General features: G+C 44.4%; 1 protein-coding gene across 6 annotated transcripts in view; it reads left to right on the top strand.

Annotated features, from left to right (window-relative positions):
* The window catches only part of SUSD6 (sushi domain containing 6), a 95,670-nt gene that overhangs the window by 3,293 nt on the left and 69,063 nt on the right, over window positions 1–23,314 (top strand). The window contains exons 1-2 of one of the 6 annotated variants that reach the window (XM_082283685.1): window positions 10,426–10,537; window positions 17,513–17,605. The gene's annotated coding sequence lies outside the window, so the exon portion shown is untranslated. Of the gene's footprint in view, window positions 1–10,425; window positions 10,538–10,777; window positions 10,918–13,122; window positions 13,144–14,626; window positions 14,854–17,512; window positions 17,606–23,314 lie in introns of those variants that run through there. The other 5 variants (XM_082283687.1, XM_082283689.1, XM_082283688.1 and 2 more) reach the window with 5 other exon arrangements.

The raw sequence follows: 23,314 nt of genomic DNA, 5'->3' as shown, positions 1-23,314 counted from the left end.
GCACTGAGCTCTGTGCTGCCTGGCAGGGTAGCTGTGTGCTCATTCCTGGTGCTGGAGCATTGCCTTCCTCCTCCCTAGCTAATTTCTTTGTGTCCCCTTCTCTAATTATCTAGCTCTCCTAAGGCTAGATCAACATAGTTTGACTTTCCAGAACTCTTCCTTCCTCTGTCAAGAGGAATGTTAGTTCGTGAATTATTTCCTCCTTGCTAAATAGCCTTTGTTTTCCAGGTTGAATCCTGTCTTCCTCTAGTTTGCAATTTCTACTCTCTGTCTCAGGCTGTTTATACCGTTCTTGGGAAAACCCTGACCTATTGTCAGCTCTCAGCCTGTTCCCTCTTGCTTAGACTCTTGCTGGTTTTGCACCAGAGTATTTCTGCACCTTCCTGAGCTCTGCAGATAAGGGGAAAGTGACAGCCTTGGGGAGAGGAGAGTAAGGAGCCCTCTGACACAATTTTTGCTGGTATCTTCCAGGCATATTGCCCTTCTTTTCCTAGTTGCTGCTGGGACACAGGCACCAAGCATCTGCCCAAATATGTCCCTTCCCTGCCCAGATGCAGCTCCTGCCCCTCTCCCAGGATACACCAGACCCTCTCCAGCACAACCTTTTTCTGTCAGCTGGATGGTTTAAGCATTATTTTAAAACTTTAATGAGGTACTCAGTCTAATGTCTTACTGATCCCCATCGCCGTGGTATCCCTGGTTCTTTCCCTCTGAACAGCCACTTGTCACATGCCATAATCCTTTGTTTACAGTCCTGCAGCTCATCCACCTGAATGATTTTGCAACCTGCTATGTGATAATGCTGAACATAAAGTCCCATTTGACTTTATACATTGGGCTTGCCTGATAGCCAAGGTCCAAAGCCCAGCATGCGACAATGTCAGTGTAACAACCTGACAAAAGCCAAAGTCCTCCGTGAGATTTCAGTGTTGGTTCCTTTTTTACATTTCACATGCTTTGCCTTTGGTTTTTGTCACTCTGTGCTTCTGCTTTGCCTGCAGTACTGGCACAGCCTGCCTTTCCCTTCCTCCATGGGTGGCAGGATGCTCCTGCTGCCGCAGACGGCCTGCTGGGGAGATGTGGGCAAGGCTTCCCTCCTCTGCAGCCCCCTGCCAGGCTGTTCTGGTGTGGTGAGTGCACAACATCCTGAGAGACTTCAAAGTAACCACCCAAAGCTGAGGCACCGTTCCCACCGCTCACAGCCCAGAGGCTCTGCCTAATGTTGTCATCTGTGGCTGACCCTCATTGGAGTCTCTAGGCAAATGGAGCTTCTGGCTGGGGCAGATGCACAGAGCAGGGATGAAGAGAAGAGATGGGGTGTGAGGAGGTAGCTGGGAATGGTGACATATGGTGGGGGTGATGCAGAGGGCTACTGCCAGAAGCAAAATGTTTGGCAGCCACTGGGGACAGACTTGCACTGCAAATACTGTATCTTTCACTCTAATATAAAGCTGGAGTCTAAGGCCAGTGTGCTGACAGTGAGTTGTTATTCGTGTTTATCTTGCTGGGTAACACCATGGGGTGTGCTGTTTGCTGTCTCACTGAAACTAGTTAGTCCTCAGTAACTAAAAGATTTTGTTGGTCCTTGGCTGAAAGGATCTGCAGAGAGTTGTCTCTCTCTGTATTAAGGACTGGCAGCAGTGTTGCTGCATGGATGCCTTCTTGGAGTCAAGCTGAACAGCTCTCTATTTGGCTTTGTGCAAGTTTGGCACATCTGCAATAGTTTTGTATTTGGGTAAACCTAGTCAGTTACCAGGGCTGTTTGAAAAAAATATGGTAGGCTGGCAGAGAAAATGAGGGGGAAAAAACTTGTCACTGCATATTTCCATGGAAACAATATAGATGTAAGAGTAGATTTTATTTGGGTTTTGGGATATTCTGTTGTCAGTGGTTATATCTGGAGCAATTAGAATGTTGGCATATATTGGCACAAACCAAACCCCAGATGTGGCTGTTGAACCTAAGGCACTCAGTTCTTCTGGTCAGGCCTTGCTTCTTTAGAGAACTTACGGGTTGTGGGGGAGTTATGGAGCCTTTGCACACGGTGAATCATGGAGGATTTGGCCCCAAGATCATAGGGCAAACTTAAGATGAGGTAAAAAAATACCTGAAATTAGTATGAGGATGTTTTTGTTATGAGAAGTCTGAGTACACCACTGGAGTGAGCCATGCAGGACTACAAACTACATGTGTATGAGCTACTATCCATATACAAATAGTGCAGTCACCCAGAATAGTCTCTAATAAGCAAGTGCCATTGAGTGTAAACTCAACAGGAAGGTTACATCCTAATGCTGCATGGTTACATTTTCAAGCTGAAGCCAAAATGCAATTACATCCCATTCATTTACTTGAAAACTGTTGGTTTTGAGCAAATGATCAGTCTTCCATGCTGCTTCAGTTTCCAAGCTGTGCTATTTATTCTAACACAGCCTGGAAATCACAACATGAAGCTACTGAAGAACAGTGGGAAGTATGACATTGCTGGTGATACTCTTCAAGGGAAGTAAAATGCAAAGTGGAATCAAACAGAACAAACTGTCAGATTAAGACTGGAGATTTTAAATTATTTTCATTTTAACTAATCTGAGGTGTGTATTAGCTGAATAGTAAGATTCTTTCTCTTTTTGTATGACTTCTACCTTCAGCACTGCTTGGATTTTATCGGTTAGGTATTTTTAGAACTGCAAAAATCTCACATCACTCCTCCTTTGCCTATCAGAAGCCATCAGAACATAGTATTCTAGGATATAGTATTTAATGTTCCAATTTAAATATGAGCTAGTTTTCCATTCCTAGATTGTACTTGGTCTTGCCTGATGGTACTGTGCCAAGGAGCTGGCAGACAGAAGGAAGAGATTTGCTGTCTGCTTCTGCTCTCATCTGGGAGTGATGCACATCAGGGAGCATGAGAGAGGTCAGGATTTGGAATCTGGACGTTTCTTTGTTTTGTTATCCATACACCCATGCTTATGGAGTGTAAAGGATGTATATGGGGCCTTTGCATTCAGCCTGCATTGGTGTCTAATATGGCCTGGGGAGAAAGGCAGAGATGTTAAACCTATGATGCCTGCTCTTGAATTCAGGAGAACTGGAGGACAAATATTCCACTCACGGAGGCAAAGTGAACACACATGGGCAGGGTTGCATCACTCACCAACATTAGGTCCACAGGAGGTTGCCCAGGCCTGAGTTGCCCCTGCTGTTTTAACACTGTTTAACAATGACCTGAGCCACCAACACTGCCATGACTTCGGCCAAAGCCCCTTATGAATAATTCTGCTTAATTACCGGTGAATGGCTGCAGCTGAAGTCTACTACCCATAATGATAGGATTACATTTAAATTCCTCAAGTTATACCTATAGCTATATGTTTAGACTTTGGAGGGGATAAACTCTATTATTCTTTTACAACATGAGCTGGGATTATGAATTCCTTAGGCATCAGAGAGCATCTGTCCAGAACCACAGAGGCCATACCAGTTCCAGTGCAGTTCAGAACCCATCATCTGAATCCCATGTCAACAAAACCTCCCCAAGAGGGGAAACTGTTCTACCTGAAGAATGAGTAATTGCAACTGAAGACGGTGCCAAATGGATTTTTCTTTTCTATTGGGATGATTTCTGGGAATAAAGCCAGCTGGAAGACTGCTAGAAGAAAATCTCCTAGCTCTGATCATATTTGCAATCACTTTTTATGCCAGATGTTGCCTCACAAAATATGAAAGTCAGCAGACAGTAGTTTTAGTATGCAGCTTGAAAAGGACTGAGTTTTCTATAAAGAAAAGAAAATGAAGATTTGCTGCTTCCTTGAGGTGTACAGAGTCTGTGTATAGCCAAACAATGCAAAATTGTGTGGAAAGAACAGGTGGGAATCCAAGAAGTTAACGAATGTCCTGTGACAAAAACCTGCTGTGTAATAGAAAGACATCTACAGCTACCCTTAATTTTGAAGAAAAAGTCAAGAGATGCCTGACTTTCTTAATTTAATTTTCAGAGTTGACAGAGGAGAAGCTGAGAGTAAATTTGGCTGCTTTTTGGGAAATCATGGAACATGAAGTTGTTGGAAGGAAGGAAGGGTTGAGAACAATGGGTGTTAGATAGGAACAGGTTCAGTTCTTTGCTTGTCACTTTTTTACTGAGCAAGTGGTGTGAGTTGGTATCTATGGTATCTGTACCGCCCTCTTCCATCTGTGAAGAAGAATAATAGCACCTTCCCTAAGCAGTGCATAGCCAATGTGATAATGAAGCCCTATATTAAATATATTAGATAAACTTGGCAGTGAGAGGGTTTCAAATGTTTGGAAGGTAACTTAAATTGCTTACAGGATTTTATGGTGAAGGAGGTCTTGTCCTTTGTCCTCTTTGAAACAGAATCCCTCAGACAAGCAAGAGTGATCCCCTTTACCTCTTTACTGTAACACATAAGCAATGATGCAGCTACTGTATCATTGAACGTACTAAAGGGATGGATAGTTTCCCATAACAGTTTTGTAGAATTGGTGCTTCCTATGCATGTGTATATAGGTCAGATCCTGCAGTTTCTCTCCTTGAACTAACAGTCTCACTGGACTCAGTGATTTGGGTTTTGTTGTACAATTTTTTTCTTCCAACCCTCATGCTTTTAAGCACAGTGTAGGGATGAGATTCATGAGATGATGCTAGTAGAGGTCCATGGCACTGAAGAACACCACAGTGAGATACCTGTGCAGCATGGCTGCTGTACAGTGGCACTGTGTCCAGGCAAATTGTTCTGCTGGGATTTGAGTGCGATTCTCTGGGACATGGGGTAGGTGCTGATTGTACCCAAATGAAGCAAATGCTAAGAAGGCAAATGTGATCTTCTGGTTTATTGGGCAAAGTGTCTCTGATAGAGGTGAGGAGTACACCACTGGTTTGTAAGCTACTGAGGAGACCCTGTGCAGAACACTGTGGGTTATTCCAGTGTTGGGAAATCCTGCAGGCAAAACTCTGGTAAGATTAAATTAAGTTTGAGACAGCAGGGCTAGTTAGGATGATCAGTGAACCAGTAAGCTAGCCTTAGGACAGGGCACTAAAAGTGCTTCTATCCTTGAACCTGTGGAATGAAATTTGAGGCAAGATGTGGCAGACTTTTAAAAATATGCAAGGGACCAGGCAATTTGCTCCGCCAGTGCCTTTCATGTATCCTGCATTTTGCTGTGCTAACCCAAGGGCATGTCACATACACCCTCAGAAATGCAGACTCTGAAGAAACCGCTCCTGTAAAAAACAGGGTGGTTTGGTTGTTGACTTCAACATTAGCAAGACCTACAGGAAACTCCCTTTTCCTTGCTTTGAACATTTAGCCCTTAAGTGAAGTGGAATTAATACCATTTTGCTGTGTGGCTTGAAACTAGCACAACTGGAGCAGAAGTCAATTTGCTGTATTTGAAAGAAAATTAATTAAGGCCTCATTTGTTTCCCTCAGAGAGAAAAGCTCTGGGTAGTTTCCAGGAGATGATTTTTTTTGAGCTTCTCTGGTACAGGCCTATATGTACAGAACAAATGTAGTGCAGCTTCGAGACCCAAATCCCTATAAAATCGAGGTTGTGAGCTGAGTCTTCTGGCTCCCATGACAGCATGAAAGCCCTGGTGACTGCTCCACAGCTGCATGTTGCATTTCAAGTCACAGAAAGGAAAAATCTCTTAATGCAGTGCATGTTTGCAGTGCTCCAGGAAGGGAAATGTCATGGCAAGGATGGTGCTCATAGCCAGGTTTAGCCTTACCTGTTCTTCATCAGCAGAATGTGAACTCAAGTGCCCTAGCAAGGCAGAAGGGTGGATGGTGTGACAAGATTTCTCTTTTATTCTTGTTTTTCCCATGTTGCTTTAATAGTCTTTCGGAGATGAGCTGCTCTATTTACATCTACTCTGAATAATGAATAATGCCTTGCTAAACACAAAAGAGGTGTGTGGGTTCCAGTGTATGATACTGGAAGTGTAACCAAGGGCTAGCAGAATGGGAGATGTGTGCAGAAGGAAGTGGGGAAAAAACAAAAGCAAACAAGAGATGTATAATCTACAGGAGGCTAATGGGCTGTGAGGATTTCAAAAGCACTTAAAAACTGATTTACTCCTGCACAAATCCTACTTCAAACAAGTTGCCCATGAATAGGTCACAGAGGTGTTACCAGCAAGAAGGCAAAGGAGGAAGTGTGTGCGTGGCTGTCATGTATGCCCAAGTGGGAGATGCTGTTTGCTAGAATGAGGCATGGCATGCTGGCAGCTCCAAGAAGCAAAAGGCATCTCTGATGTGATGCCAGCTACTTGCTTTCCCACTGGAATCTGGATGCGAGGGTTGATGGAAACAGAAAAAGGTGAGTAGCGCTCCTGCGTCATAGCGGTAAGAGCGCTCTCTGAGAAAAAAAGGCTTGTGAGAGAGTCCTCTGAAGCCAAAAAGTCTTTGATGACTGAGCTGGGAGCTCAAGGGTGTCTGTAACAGCCTTCCTTAGAGTGAAGCTGTCTTAGTCTTTTGGTTTGCTGGCTGGACAGCAATGTGGAGGAGAGAACAAATGGCATGGAGCAAGTACAGCACTCCCTCTTTGTCTGCAGGGGCACACAGTGCTGTGGAGAAGGAGGTCACATAGGATGGTAACGTTACCAGGGCTCATGGCCAAGGATAGATTGTGAGATTGTGTGACAGCCTGAAGTAACATTATCTCTTAGACTATGTTTTTTCTTCACTTCTGACAGTGCTTAGACTGTCATGAGACCTTTTCCAGCTCAGCACTACCATCAGAAATCATATTTTATCAGTGGCTTCTCTCAGAAGTGAAGTTACCTTGAAATTGGAGTCATGTTAGATAATGTGGCACCTGAACAGACTTCAGTAACTTTTGAAGTTGTATTGGGTTTGCATGGCCAAGCTTTGGTAGTCGGGGGAGGGGTACAGGGGCAGCTTCTGTGAGAAGTGGCTAGAAGCTTCCTCCATGTCCAGCAGAGCCAATCCCTGGTGGCTCCACAGACGCATGTGCCTCTGATCAAGGCTGGGCCATTTAGAAATGGTGGTAATGCCTGTCCTTAAAGGACTGCACCCCATGGAAGAGTGACCTACACTGCAGCAGTTTGAGCAGGACTGTTGCCTGTGGGATGGACTCACGTTGCAGCACTTCGCAGAGAGCTGTTGCTTGTGAGGTGGACTCAGGTTGGTGAAGTTAATGGAGAACTGTCTCCCGTGGGAGGAATCCATAGTGGGACAGAGGAAGGATTCCTCTCCCTGAGCAGCAGGAGGAGCCATGGGTGATGAACTGACCATAACCCCCATTCCCTGTCTTTCTGCACTGCTGGGGGTGGAAGTAGAGCTCAGGAAGGAGGGAGGGGTGGAGGAAAGGTGTTTCGAAGGTTTTATTTTACTTATTATCCTGCTCTGATTTTTTTACTAATAAATTCAATTAATATCTCTAATTCAGCCTGGTTTTGCCCATGATGGTATTTAATGAGTGATTTCTCCTGGGCCTGAACTCATGAACCCTTTGTTATATTTTCTCTCTCCTGTGCAGCTGCAGAGGGGAGCGATAGAGAGGTTTTGGTGGGTGCCTGGAATCCAGCCAGCATCAACCTACTACAGAAGTCCACCATGGGATGGAAGGAATGGTTAGGTGTGTGCAGGAGGGTAAGAAGTACCATTTGTTTTCACAAGGTTGTGAAGGGCTTTCGGCAGTTTGAATGACAGAATACAAATTTCATGTCTGGGATTAAAAATATGTTTCTTTTATCTGAATAATCCAGTGGCAGGTCTGGATCCAGAGGGCAGCAACTGTCCCTGTGGGGCCTATCAAGGCATGCAGAACAGTGTGCATTTGCATCACTACGAGAGATGTTTATATTGCTGTAGAACATGTCCTCTCCAGCCCAGCTTCCACTGCCATCCCACTGCTGCAGGTTTGCCAAAGGAACCAGGGCAAGATGTGGTGTGGGGTGTCTCACTGCCCCCATGTATGGGTTGCCCTTTTCCCTAGCCCTGTGCCAGTGAGTCTGACCAAATCCCATCGGTGTCTTTGCCAGAAAGGGGTGTATTGATGGACTAAGACTTCTGTGATAGTAGAACTCCCTCTGTGGAGTAAAAGCAACATCCATAACCATTGGATAAGAAATTGTTTAATTAGATGGGGCTGCACAAAATAAGCATGCTTTGACCTTCCAGTGAAGTTTGGCAGCTTTTATGCTTTAAAATTTCTATTACCAAAAATGAAATGTTTTGATGAATTATCTATTTTCATTTCTATTCAAGCAACCTGAAAGCAAACGTCAGGAAAATCGTGCCAAAATACCTGGGTTGAGACCATAAGCTTTGTGCCTTGGGGGGAGGTGCTCTGTTGGTGGCAACTCCCGACCTTCCTTTGTTGACACACGTAATAAAGAGAAAATGTTTCTTCAGAACCTGGAGCCTGAAAAGATTGGAACCAGTCGGTCACAGGCACTGGGCTGGAAGAGGGCTGTAACTGTTTTGTGGGCAGTTGGTGGCATTTACTTCCTCTGAAGCATTGGCAGTTGGCTATTGCTGGTAACAGGAGGCTGGATCAGACTGGCTGGTGGTCTGATGCAGTGTGGCAAATCCAATGTAAAAGGCATTAGTTAATGTCTGTGTGATACTTTGGACATATAAGATGGTCTGTAAATGCTGATTTCTGTGATTCCATAATAAACAAAAAACCAAGCGCAGCCACATTAGTGTATCTGAGGCCTCAAAGGAAGCGCATAGTATTTTTTATTATAGCTTGATACAGTTATAAAGAGAAATATGTATGAATGAGAATTATGGAAACAAAGTATAGCAGAGAAATTAAAAGGATCTCTAAATGTTTAAAAAAGTTGAACTGGTTGAAGCCAAAAATGTGATGAATCAGTCCCTAGTGAGAGGTCATTTTAGTGAGAATTTGCCAGGACCTGTCTCTGTGCATTAATGCCATGAGCAGAGGGAGTACCATGGCAGCCTCCTCACAGCTCTGTTATTTCAGAGGTACAAAAGTTTCTGAACTTTTCCGTCAGGTCCAGGACAGTTGCACTAATTGATCAAACCACAGCAAAACACAGGCCAATATTTTAATTCCGTGCCTTCCACCTTTGCATCTGAGATTTCACAAAAAGCAGCTGTGTGAATCAGCAGGTTTGTGTGCAGCTCTAGCTCCCACTCTTCCTTCCTGCCTTTAGGCATGTTTTCCGGATGATGATGTAGTTTTTTCCTGCTTTTTGGTGTTGAAGTGCTTACAAGGGGAGTATTTATAGGGAATGTTTTGTGATGTATCATATTCATCTCCCACATGGGATCAAGTGATAAGGCATTGGTAAGCTATAACCTGTTATGGGCTTTTACTATGAATGATCACCATACTATTGCAGAAGAACAGTTAAACTTCCCTTTACCTTTCTAGTACCTACATATGGTTCCTTCCCCATATGAGAGGAAGAACAGCTCAGTCTCCACAGCAAAACATGAATAATGTAGCAGATCCATAGAAGTTAGGTGTTATTTCAAGCAATAGAAGGGAAAGCAAAGCAAGGAAGCCTCCTTGATTCCCTTGATTGGGAGAGGCTACAAAAAGCAGATGAAGAGAGAGGAGGTGGCAAAAAGGTGTAAGCATCCCACTACACCTGTATGCACTAAAACCCTGTGAGCCTAAGTGTGACCTCCTTCCAGCCAGCACTGTGGCTCTGCTGGTGCTGGCACAGCAGGACGGACCCCTCTGTGGCTTGTGCTACCACAGGCCTGTCGCCAGTGGAGTGACGAAGGATCTGCCAGCAGGTGAACTGGTGGGACAGGGCAAGGAGCGGGCTGGCAGGACTCTGCCTGCCGCAAGAGCATTGGCATGGCCTCTGTGCCACTGTGGCGAGTCCGCAGCAGCGTGCCCATGGCCGAGTCTCCGCTCTCCACAGCCGCGGCTAAGGCAAGGGGCACCCTCACCGTGCGCTGCCCCCGCGGCCCGGCGACAAGGGGCTAGCAGCGCAAGGAAGCGGCCCGGGCTACGCAGCACCGTTCTCCCCTGCTGCTGCAGAGCCGCTTCTGCTCTGGCAGAGAGCGGCAGAAAGCCGGAGAGGGCTTCAGCTCCGCTCACAGCCGCTGTTCCCCGGTGCCCGGCCGGGAGCGAGCGCCACGTGTCCGTGCAGCCGCACGCCGCCCCGCGGAGAGGGGAGAAGGCTCGCAGCATTCCCGCCCGCCTCCAACAGCGACCGTCGCTGGATGCGGGGGCGCTTCCCCCGCTCCGCTCCGTCCCTCAGCAGCGGCAGCGGCGGCTGCCGAGCCCCGGCCGCGCTCCGCCCCCCGCGGGGCCGCGCCGCAGCGCCCCCCTGAGGCCGCGCCCCTTCGCGCGGCCCCTTTAAGGGCCGCCCCGCCCCGCCCCGTCCCGTGAGCTGGGCCCGGCGGCGCGCGGGGCGGGGCGGGGCGGGGCCTGGCGCGCGGCGGCGGCCGGGGCGTTGGGCGGGCGAGACGCCGGGGCGGCCGGGGCGCGCGGCCGCCGACCTGCAGCGCCAGCGGCACCGCCGCCCCCAGCCCGCCCGCCGAGCCCGCCCGCCCGCCCGGTGAGCACCGCCGCCGCCGCGGGGGGAGGGCGCGCTGCCGAGGGGCCGCCGGGGCGCGGGGCGGGGGCAGCGGGCTGGTTGCGGCGGGGCGCGGAGCCGGGCCCGCCGCCGGGGAGCGTGGAGCGTGTGCTGGGCGGCGGCCGGGCGGCGGGGCCGGGAGCCGGAAGGTGTCGGCGGCGTTCCCCCGAGGGGAGCCCGGGGAGCCGTGCCCGGCTGCGGCCCCGCACGGAGCTCGCGGTGCTCGGAGCTGCGGCGAGAGCCCTTCCCCGCCCGGTTGCCCGGCCGCCTCCCTTACATAATGTCACCTGTGGTACCTGCGGCTTCCTCGTTTCACAGCGGCGGGTGGTCGGTGGTGACGGCAGGGCTGGGCTTTCTCTGAGGTCAGCGGTGTTAAAGTGTGTACTGGGGCGTGAGGATTCGCTTGGTGCGGGATGAACCTCTAGGATTTAAAGCCCCTAAAGTAATAGCGGATAAGCGTTCACCGCTGTCTTCTCTTTTTCCTTTCTTTTCGGTGCATAGGGAGACACAGGGTAAGTGGTGTCTGAGATGAGGGTGGTAGTGAACGCACTGCTGCGGACAATTCAGCGTGAGAAACTTTGTGTCTGTTAGGATTTCATCTTTGCTTTCTTCTTTATGGTGCCTTAACAGTGCCCAGAGGTCAGAGCTTCCCTAGCAGCTGCCTTTACACGTGTGCAGTGCTTAGGCTGAGCCTCTGCATGTGTGCGTGTAACAAATCTATGGTAAATCCCCAGTGGAAGACCTGGAACTCAAAAATAGCCACGCTAGGTTTCTCAGAACTGAAAAGCAGTAATTGTTCTAAGTATCCCTAAAATTGGGTAAAGGATGAAAATATACCATAATAAATTGTTCTTTTTTCTAATATACAAATGAAAATAGTGTCTCAGGTTTTCATCTTTGTAGTGTTCTTTTAAACAGATGAATGCAAATACAGTAGTTTCAAGTGGGCGTATTCTCAAGGGGGTTATGTTATTGTGGGAAATGGACGTGATCTCAGTGTAGTTACAGTAACACAGATTTTGTTGAGTGGAAGGGGGTAAGAGGAAGTAAATATATAAATTAAAAATATCCTGAAGTAGTCTTTAGAATGGTCAAGAGCTAAACTGAGCTGATGGGCAGAAAGGATCTTGCACTTGTCTGTTTGCGCTTCCTAGTGGCTTTTTGTGCATGTTCCCATAAACGCTATTATGTAATGGTGCTTCTCTTGGCAGGAGTCTATTGTCACCGTAATTCCTGAGGTTTCTGAAGCAATGCAGCTTGTTCAGAAGAGTCGTGGTCAGAGCAATGGGAAGAAAAGTCCTTAAGAGGAGGTTTTAACCTCTTTAATTTTTCATGCAGTAGGACTAAGCTCAAGACATCTGGATCTTTTCCAGAGTATCTTTACCGTCCTCTGTTTTCAGCTTGTCTTTCTCTTCTCCTAGGCTGCACTGTAGCTATCGGGCACCAGCTTGCTGCTTACGTCTACATCAGAGCTGGGAAAACATTGACTCTCTCCTTTAATAATATTTGTTATACTTCTCTTTCTAGTGTTTTTTTTTTCTTTTCCCCTCTGAACAGAAACAAAAGTGATAGAGCACTTAACTGTTGCTTAGACAAGAAAAAAAAATTGAGATAATGGAGAAAGGGAATTCTCCCAGTTCTCATCTCTAGTTTGAACTTGTCTGTATACATCAAAGGGAGGCAAAATGCTTAAGCAGAGAAGGAATTTACATATTAAATGTCAGTGCTCTAAGGATCAGTGCTCTGTGTGGTGTATATAGTTTATCGTTGATTTCATCCACCTCCTTTTCAGGTGTCTGCCATAAATCTCTTCGCAAGTCTGCCTCCTTTTTCTTCTTTTTGTGACATGCTGTTTTTTGGGGTATATTTTGATGCAGAGAGAATAATTCTGTTACTGTAATCTGGTGGCCAGTTGTGGCATTGGCAGCTTTACAGATCATACTTCTGTCTTTGTAAGTTTCATGTTGTTTCTGGTAGTAATTCTGTAAGCCAGACTTTGAGAAAAAACAACTTTTCTTTTTCTTGTTTTGAGTTTCATCTGCCCTCTTACATTGGCTTGTCCTGTTATTTAAATGAATGTTTTATGGACCACTAGAAAATACAGTATCACCTGAAAGTAGAAACGTATGTTTCTTCTAGGGCCACTGGGTGAAGGATGTGCTTGAAAGATCTGCAACCTAATCTAGCTAGATTTTAAAATTGAAGACCAATATAGAGCAGAGTGGCACATGATAAAGGAGTCGTAACTTCCTCTTAGACAAGTCATTGTCGAAACTCAGGTGCCCCCATATTTCCTCTTTAAAGGCAGATGACTCTCTGAAGTATGGGTCTGGGAAAGTACTGATCTCGAGGCAGAAATTTCCCAGCCACAAGCATAGCAGAGACTTTGGCTGTGTCCCCTTCTCTCTCTGCCTGTCATGCAAATTGACCACCTGTAGACTTTGAGGAGGACCCAACGTCCTTGAGTTGTGCAGTGCTCTGCGTCTCTGCTGAAACAGTTTCCACGCAGTTATCAGCAGTTTATATTTAGTGCAGCATGTTGAAGGTGGGCTGAAATGGCTGCTTGAGCACAGCTGCCTGGGGAGTCAGTAAGTAACTGAAGTCACTAAATGTGTGTCCTGCCGGTAGTGTAGTGGTTTTGATGGAATTTGTTTTGTCTTGGGTCATGGTTGTTTTCAGCTGCTTTGCTCCTGCCTGGAGAATTGTTACAACTCTCAGTAAGAGCAGCCTGCCATGATTTTAGCCTCAGCTGTGCAACATTATAACTCTAGATTTGGGTTTCTGTGACTGTTCCTGTGCGTCACTTCTGCTTTTTATCGGCGTACGTGCTCACACCACAGCCGTCTACTGCTGTAACCTCCCAAATACGCCTCTTGCTTGTTCTGCTTTCGTGAGCAAACAGATGTAAGTTGCTGGCCTCTGTCAGTCCAGAAAGGTTACGTGCTGCACTTGTCTGTGTCAGGCCACTGCTGTTGATTTTTTTTTTTTCCCTTTTGAAAATTGTATTTCTTTTCGCTTGCCTGAGATACATCCAGAGAAGCCCTTTATCTACGAATAACTGCATGAAAGGTCAGTAGCTTGGAAGCCTTGCTCCAGAGTTTCCCGGACTGTGTCCTGTTGTGCACTCTGCCTGGCACAGGGACTCCCCGCAGCTCCCCTGCCCTCTGAGCCACTTGTTGGCTGCTGTAACCAGCTGATCCCAGCTGATCAGGCTTAGCTGGGAGAGAGGCATCTTTAAGTGGCAGGGTTGGTCCCACAACCTGCTTGCCTGAAAGACTGGGAGGGAGGGAGGGAGGAGAGGCAGCCAGGATTGAATGCTGCTTTAGGAATATGTAACTAGAAACATGAAGGCATTTCCTAGAAGAGGGAAAGGGAAAAATTAACCCATGCATAGCATAGGTATTGTGGTATTAGTTACAGTAGTTTTCTTTTGCCGAAATACAGTAGTCTGTAATTACGTTTATCTAGTTGTCATGAGAAGTGTCATGTCCTTAGAATGCCACCTTACATATTTAATCTATTGTCATTAAGCTATTCTGGATACAAATGGAATGACTTCAGAAGTAACAATTTAACCTCCAGCATAGAGTGTAGTAGTGGGGAATAGGTAGATTACTTCAGTGAAGCACTCTCTGTCTTTTTAAGTCTATCTAATTCGTCTGGCTTTGCTGTTCTGTAGTTATATGGACAGTATTTTCCTTGACTCTACTAGAAGTCTTGTTTATGCAGCTGCAAAAATTGATTTTAAATTTAACCAGTAGAAATGCTTCCTATAAATGTCAGGAAGTGAGCTTTTGTATGTACTAGAAAAGGTTTTCATCTGCGATTCGTATGCTGGCTGTTTTGTTACTGAGTAGTGGCAGCTCCTGCTCTCTCACAGGAAGCTTAGTGCTCTCATGTGGCTTACTACTATGATGCAGTCTGCACAGTGTGTTTTCAGACTAAGCCTAGTGATGCTAATAAGAGACCAGTGAAAGCCTGGCCTGTTGTTTCCTTGCTTATTTATTTATTTAAAACTGATGATATTTGTGTATGGTAATTCAAGACATTTTTGAGGAAGCTCACATTGAAGAGCTGCCCTGCTTGTTTCCCACTGCCTCAGTTGTCCCCCCCAGCTTCTCTCTTTCCCTGTGTTTTGGACAGTGGGGAGGCTCCGAAAGTGGAGCGTACATGGAGAACTTTCTCTGCAGCACAAAGGATTGATGTGTCTCGTGTCGCTCTGGTGATTCCCTGAGGGGAAGGGGGAACTGCTATCCTGGCAACCAGCCCACCAGCAGTAAATTGGCTTCCTGGTATAAGTGAGTGTTGAGTGGAATGGGTTGGTCATTGCTGCCGCCATAACCTTGTAGACAAGGCAAAGTACAGCTTTTGGAACTGGTTGAGCAGAGTCACAGGAAATTGGCCACTGGAATCACTTTTATGTGGCAAATGAAACACTGCATCGTATTTGTGTTATAGACTAGAATGGCTTTCATTCTCACAGTGTACACTTGCCATAGGAATAACTTCCTTGTAGGCAATTGAACTTTGCAGGGCTGAAATGTGCACTCTCTTAACCTCGTGCTCAGTAGTGAACCAGTTTCAATACTGTGCCTCTGTACACAGCTCCCTTAGCTTACACTTCAAAAGTGCCAGGACCATTTGGAAAATTTTAAAGCTGTTTACATTTTTGCTCAACTAATTTTCCTTACAGTTTATAATATTGCTGTGGTTTGCTGCTGTTCCTGTTTTTTCTTTGCATTGATTTAATGGGATTTTGCAATAAAATGAGTGGAAATTGAAAGGATCTCTGATCGAAATCAAGTTTGCTTGTTTGGGAATGAAGATAGAAAAGAATGTCGGTGTATTGGATCTCCTGCAGGATTTTTAGAGGTACATAAGTTTTAAGGGGGAAACCCTGCTGATAGGTTGGTCTTTAAAAAATAACCAAGCAAACCAAAACCAAACAATACCCTTCCCAAACTCCCAGTTTCAGTAAGTGAGCTTGAGGACGATGTTCTTATTCTATATAAAAATGCAGATCTTTCAGACTATGCTGGACTTGTAACGTGATTTCTAACAGTAGCTGTTAAAGGCTGTTTGCTTTGAAATGAGCTGTAGTTTGTATGTGTAATGTTAAACCTATAGATTAGTGAAATGTTTGAATGTCTTTGACCTATTTAGGTTGTTTGGATTTTCTTTGCTCTGTAAATAACTTCTTAAAAGTCTTCAAGGATGATATATTAGAGCAGCCCACACTAACACAGTTTTATTAGGGGATATGCCAGAATCCGCTGTGGATATTGGAGCCTATTTGTGCTGACCACTCCCAAAAGGCATTTTATTTGTTAGACCTAGTAAGGTGCTCTAATGTTAATTAAAACACTTCCCCCCACCCCTCCTTTAAAGGAAAGGATGCATACTGGGTATGTGTTGCTCTCTAATGAGCCAAAAGCCAGCTGATGTGCAGTGAAGACATCAGTAATTTATCATTCTGTGCTGTGTATGGATTCATTCTGCCTGAAAGCTAAGACAGAAACTGCCTCTAAAGCACTCTGTGTAGGTTATCCTTTGGTGTTGGTATGCTAACTGAGCAGAATCTCTTTTGTGCCAAAACACCAGCCTGGAAGGGTGATTGACACGTCTGCTTTTCAAGAGAAGTGTCAAAATTGCAGAGCATTTCTCAGAGGGTATGAAAGCTTCACTTCTCCATCTGCTGCCGCATATGCCACTGGCGAGCCAGTGGCCATATGTGCAATCATCCTGAAAGCTTTAAAGCCAGCTTCTCTCTGAAGGCCCCTCACTCCTTTTCAAAGTCCAAAAAGGGCATGCTGCTTGCTTCAGGAAAGGGAGGGTCCTGTTTTCCTCTTAGGAGACTCGAATACTATGTCTTTATAAAGCTAAAGCACTATTGCAAAGACCTGTGTGATCCTGAAATGCTGTGGACTTGTTCTGCGATGTGCAACAAAAGCGTGCTGGAGACTTATTGCAAGCTTTGCCCTGGTATATAAGTACAAAACCATACAAACTTACTAACAGAGATTAATTAAAAATCATTTCATGTGTATGGGGAGCAAGGTTGTAAGATCAGGGTTTATGTCTTTTGGTAAGCATATGAGAGATGTGAAGAGCAGTTTGCTAGGTTTACTTTTCATTTCATTAGCTGTGAGAACCTTAATCTCAATACTGTTTCTGGTTTCCTGTCTTGCAGGGCTTGCACACTTCTGAGACTTAAAAGGCTGACATTTAAATGTGACAATGAAATGTTTAGCAACAAAGGAGATCTTTAAGCAGGCTAGACAAAAATTCCTTTCAGCTGCATGGCTTTTACTCTCACTCAGATGACCAGTTTTCCCAGTTCTCAGTTTGCTGTTGTACTTTCCAATGGGGAGAAGGTTACCTTAGTAATAACCATATTTTTAAGTATTAGAATTTTTAGTAGTAATGTTGAATAAAAAGGGTGTATATGGTGATGAGACAATAAAACATACCTGTGAATTTTGGCACTGTAGAAATAAATTTCTCCTACTCTTATCTGGGAAGTATGCAGTATTTGCAATCACCAAAAGTGCATGTCTGATGGCTGGACTTGATGCAGTTTTAATATGGGTATGTCAGGTAACTTTTGGGAAGTTTTTGTCCCACTGAAAAAAAAACCATCAACCAAGCTTGAGTGCTGCTGAAAAATATTTTTTGTAACACTCTGCTATGCTTGAAACTGTTCTCTTCTTATCCTTGAGATTTTGAAATTGAATGTGTGAGGACAGTTTGCATATTCTTTGATTTTGAGTAACTTGTGCAGTGTATCTCAGACCCAGATCTGAATTTGTGGGTAATGTCTGTACCTGAAGCACAGCTGTGTGCCTGTGTCCTAAAAACATAATAGAGCTACTTCTACCCCTCAAACCTCCTGCTCTTTTATGTGACAGAGTGCCATTCTTAGTATTCACAGGGCTAATACCTGCTTTTTCTGTGCAGTTCTAGGTGTGTGAATCAACCTGTCGTCACTGAATTGTCAGTTTAATCTTGCTAACTTGACAACTGTTGTATGCCAGCCTGTGTCAATACCAGGTAAGATGAAAGCTGATGCTGTTACTGTGTTTTTCCTGAGTTTTTGCTTTTAAAACCTGCATTTTGTCCAAATGCTATGACTCTTCCATGTTCTCCTCCTGCAGTGAGGCAGCGAATTGTGTTAGCATCTCCAGCTTTTGAAACAGGAAGCATTCTAAAATGTTCTTATGTTCTGACTCCTTTGTAGCCGTGCCTTACCATTTTTCTTGACACCTCTGTTAACCTGGATTTTGTGATGTTCAGATACCACAGGCTGTGTTTTTCTTCCTTGTATTCTTCACTCCCTTACCACTCCCTGGTTTTGCTGTAGAAACTACTGAAGTCCTTCCTGCCTTCCAGAGTTGAGCATGCATGATAAGTCACCTGTACTATCTGACCTTTTCTCTTGAGCAGAAAATAGGTTTTGTTTTGATTTGATTTTTTTTCCCCTACCTGCTCCCAAATGTTACCTTTGAAAACCTATCACAGAAGTATCTTGCTTGTGTATTGTATATTTGATGCTTTAGTTGTAAAAAGCTACCCAGATATGTCTTTCGGAGAATTAAACATAAAGCTGTTATTTGGACCTCATCCTTTTGTCTCCCTTTAGAGAAAGGGTGTAGATTTCAGAGGGGGTGAAGTAGTGAGGAAATCCCTTTAATGCTTTTAACAGGGTTATTATCCAGTGCTCTAGGGGAGTCCTAGTGCAGACAAACTAATGTGAACCTTTGTTCTGACGCTAATCAAGATAGGGATAATTCTTCTGACTACGCCCTCTTCCCCTCAGAATCCTCTGGCATTCCTAAAGCGTTAAGCTCCTTTGCTACCTCGCTTTTTGCTGTGCCTGTCTGATGTCCTTGTTTTCTGTAGCTGCTACCTTGAGTGCAAAGATTCGAGTTTTCAGAGGGCCTCATAAGGAATGCTTACTTAAATATTTTTAGATTTTTTGGGTGCTCCTGGGTGGTACTTGTATGCTTCAGTTTAATAGATATCTTGGTGGCTGTGTGTTTATTTTTTGTATCACTAAGTAAAAAACCCCAACTCTTTGTTGATGCAAGACACATTGGACTGAATACAGTGGCGTCTTCTGCTACATGTTGGGCCATGTAACTGGAACTTAGAAGGTATTTTTCATTCTGTCTCTTCTTGGCCAAAGTGAGCAAATGCTGTTTCTCAGATGCTTTTAAGGATTCCTTAAGAGACTAACTTCTGATCCCTAGTCCAAAGAGCTCTGTAAGTTTTCTAGTGTGTGCAGCCTAGATAATGTTTTGCTTTACGCCAGTAATCTGCTCTCAGTCTAAACATAATCTGCACAGCATCAGAGATAAGATTGAAGCCTAGGTATATAGTGAAATATGACTCTGCCTGTGATAGAACACAAAAAATAGTGCCTCTTCACCACATCTTATTTGTGACAATGGGGCTAGGATGGTGGTGAAAATATGGTTATGTCTCATGTGAAATGCTTGCATCAGACAGAGCTGTTAAAAAATGTCACGCAGATCAAGAAGATGAGAGAAGAAGTGTTTGGAGTTAGCCTCTTTAGCCTTTCCTTAGCAGTAAGAAGCTGATGAGAAGCTCATCCTTGTGCTCCTAAAAGCAGGTCTGCTAATAGGGCAGTGCCGTTAGTGATAGTGGGCTCTCTGAGGATCGATGGTGGCAATCCTCCATGGATAATCTGTCCTGGGTCTGGCTGGGCTGGCCTTCTGGTGAATTTGTAAGGGAGTTTGCTATCTTTCACTAGGGACTGTTCTCTCAATAGGGTGGTTTGAGACCCTTTTTGGTTTCAGTACAGAATAGAGGCATGGGAAGGACTTAGACAAGTTAAATATCTCCCCTAGAAGACACAAACTGTGTATGTGTGCGCAGCTAGCATGAGCGTATTGGTGCAATGCTCTCATGTTTAATTTTGGTGGAGTGCTTTTTCCTAATGCAGAATTGGAGACCTTCTGCAGTGATGATGTAAAAATCTGACCTCTTTGCAAACTGCACAATTTTTGCCTGTGTAGACATACAATATCTAGATAAGCTGAGCCCAAAAATGTGTGCAAAAAGGTAATGGGGCAGAGGGAGAAAGGCTCCATCAGAAGATGCTCAACTGAGGAGACTGACTTGAAGTGTTTTCTGCCAGTGACTATGCACAGATGCAGAGTACATTTCAAAGTAATCCAGCTTTGCTCCTTCATGCAAACCTGCATGGAAACATCAGCTCTGGGAAGGGGTTTATCAGCACTTCTAAACAGTGTTGTTTTTTAAGGTTAATTCTGTTGACAATATCCTGAAGAGACATCACTACCAGATACAGTACATTTTATGTGGGAATAATTATGGGCTAAGTGTAACTGCCTTTGCCTAGTTCTATTAACCCAACAGTTGTTAAATCTCCAGGAAATGCTCATTTTCAGAGTGATTGCTTTTACGACCTGAAAATAAAACCTGGAAGATGTATGTGGTGTTGGTTTTATCTTTTCTTTACCCTTGATTTGCATATGCAGGACATTTCCTGCAAATGGGTGCCCTGTACTTAGTTATTCATATTCTATCACTTTTCAACATCCTGCTCATCTTTTGTGATTTGAAACAAATTAAGTTGATCCCTATTAGTCTGGTTGACTAATGTGTACCTCTGCCCAGTGTTTTCCATCTCCAGCTGTGTTTCTTGCAGAGTGATACACATCCTGCAGGCTCTCCAGGCGTTTTTCCAGACAAGCCTTGCTGAATTTGAGATATGTGATAAGATTTATTTTTATTCTCTACTGTACTTGGTGTCAAGAAGCTGTATTTGCTCAAGCAACCTGGTATTTTATAGTCCTCCTGCATTGTGCATTTAATTGCTGCATAACTGATTCCTTCTGTATCAAGCATACATTGATTTTGGGGTCTTTATGCCAACATTGATTTTGGGGTTTTTTTGTACCATTTGTTTAACAGGCTCCCAGTACACAGGGGAATTCTGCAACCTCTTTCTACTTAAAGTAGTACTTGGAGCTGTTGAGAGGTATTATTCAACTTAGAAAACACAGGACTGTGTCTTAACAAGGGCTTGTGTGTTGAGCTTTTGATGGGATACTCTTCCTTTTCAGAGTAGGGTGAAAGAGCGGAGGAGGCTGCTGTCCTGCTAAGTTCTTTATTTCATAGTTCTATAGTTTTCTGAAGGCAGAGTTCGAGGGGGTTACATGATAAGGCCAAGCAGCAGCAGCAGGCAAACAGCAAGTAGCAAACAGCTGCTTCTTCTAATTCTAGTTCTAATTCTTTCTTACAGAAGTATAGATTGTATTTGTTAATTGACCAGTAAGATTAACACATGATTCTAGTTTTCCTTTTCTTAACCTATCCTGGTCTAATTCTAACAGTCATAAGTCTTACACAACTGTTACATAGGTATTACACAAATTTGTGTATACAGTTTCTATCAGCTCTTATTGTTTATGTGAACACTCTATCTAAAAAATGTGAACAGTATAGTTCTATCTGTATTTTGTCTAAAGTAAAGAAATTCTGTGAAAAGGTAACACTGCTGCAGTAAAAACTGTGTTTAAGGTCTCTGCTGCAGCTTTTCAATCTTTAAGGCACTTAGCATATATTTCTACTAAAAGTTAAAAATCTATATTTCTGTTTCACTTTGGTGTGACTTCATGTATCTCAGCTTATCCAAAGGTTTTAATTCAGCCCCTGTGCTTTGGCTTCCCTCTGGGCCTGGGTCCAGAGGAGCTTTCACTCCAACACTCCTGTGTATCCTAAACTCTGAAGATACAGCCAGGCACTGTCAAGGTGCTCAGAGAAGTTAAAGGCAACACTTCCCTTTCAGCACCTCACACTGACTGCTCAATTTGTTTAATCCCCATAAATGGTGAATTTTATAGGATGGATACAATAACAGTGGGGGTTTTTTTGTATTCCTTGCCACAAAGATCAATATTAAATGTAAAATCAGTAAATTTTATCTACATATTTTTTCCTCTAGGACTCACAATTACCTTAGTCTTTCTTGTCTTTGAGTTCTTCTCCTTCTTGGCTATGAAGCCAAAAGTGTTATATGTGATAATGGTAGAATTCCCTCTTAAGTGTGTAAGGCAGCCTGTTTTTCAAATAGAAAAAAAAATTTTTTGAATGGAGGTAAGGTTCAGGAGGACAGTGAGATATTTTAAGGAGGCTTTTTGAAGCTGGCTTAATACTTTAGTATACTGGGATTATCCCATGAATTCAGTAGAGTTACTTCAGACTTGCACCATGAAGGTGATTGCTGTTACATCCTCCCCTGATGTTGGAAAGACTATCGCAGAGATCGTCTCCCCTTTTGGCCAAGGGAAATAAAATAAGAGTATTGCATCCAGAGTGTGTGGAATGCCTTGAGGAGTGTGACGCTGTGCCTGCTGTCCAGGAGTTGGATGCTGAGAAAGGTATTTGACTTGCACTGCCTGTGAGAACAGAGACTGATACCTCTGAAAGCTGGGGCTCTATTAGTCTCTCAGGAAAAATACCCATGAGGTTGGGAAAGTTGATGAGTGTAGGCAGTACTAATGCAAGCTTTGTATAGTGCCATGAATGCTGTGTAGCTGCTGCCTGGGCTTCTCTGCATGCTTCCTGCCTTTCAAAGCATCTGCAGGAAACAGTGCAGTAAATTAGATGATCTTGTTTTGATCACTTGTGGATTTTTGCACACCTATATGTGTGCAGTTCTTGAGGCTAGATCAGTTTCCTCAGTATGTAGCTGTCTGTAATCAAGGTGTAATCTACAGTGTGCTAGGCAGTGCTCCCAGGTGAGAACACAAATCACAGTCAAAGGCCAGTAACATGCGATGGAGGAAGGTAAGGGGGGTTGGAAAAAAGGCATGTAAAAATGTAACTAACTAAAACTGAAATAGCCTGCTTCTTTTATGCGATGTTACTCTTAAGATGTTGGTGACATGAGTACATTTGGGAAGACAAACCTTGCAATAATCTACCAGTCTCCTGGTGTCCCGGAGCTAGTTCTTGGAATGTGATGATGTCACTTAGCTTCCTGTGAGGAAGAATTATCATTTGGCCATAGGTTTTTGCCTTTAGGCTGTGTTTAGCAAAAGAAGTTTTAGGTAAATTTAATTCAGTTTGCTTTGTATTAGTATTAAAAACTTAGCCCCCATTCATTCTTGGCCTTTCTATGATGAAGACATTGCTGGGGTGAGCCTTGCACGTGGATAACTTATGTTCTATAGGTAATTCTGTAACAAAGGGTGAGTTTACTTGATGTCTTCTGGAAGAAGAGTTAAAATAGCTGAAGTGCAGAAGCAAAAGATCATTGAGTAAAAATTATATGCTTCCACAATTAATGGCTGTTTCCAGTGTAATAGGGTGTAACATGTGGCCACTGCATGCCTTGTACTGCTGCATGCCGGTGTACGACTTCATTATGTTGTGGTTTTCCCAATGTGTAAGGCTGTAGGGTTGCCAAGCTTTCAGCTGCTGGTGTAGGGTTGTGCCAGCCACACCTGGCACACAGGGAGGTGGTGACCTTGTAGGTAGCCATGGGCAGCCGCAGGGAGGAAAAGCATTTAGGTGCTGCTGCCGCTGATGTCTTTCTGCAGTAGTGCTGAGCTAGACCTTACCTCCTTTTGCATCAAACAGAAGTGCTTCCTCACCAGACTTCACTGGTCAGGAAAGCTGAAATACTTGGTGTTCCAAAAACAAAAATCCTGTTGCTTTGGTGTTTCTTAGTGCCTCATGAGCAGACTGTTTAAAGGGACTGGGTCA

This window comes from Coloeus monedula (assembly GCF_965178545.1).
Source record: "Coloeus monedula genome assembly, chromosome: 6".
NCBI classification, from domain to species: domain Eukaryota; kingdom Metazoa; phylum Chordata; class Aves; order Passeriformes; family Corvidae; genus Coloeus; species Coloeus monedula.
Note: the sequence above shows the minus strand (reverse complement) of the source record. Positions and strands in the feature narration are given on the sequence as shown.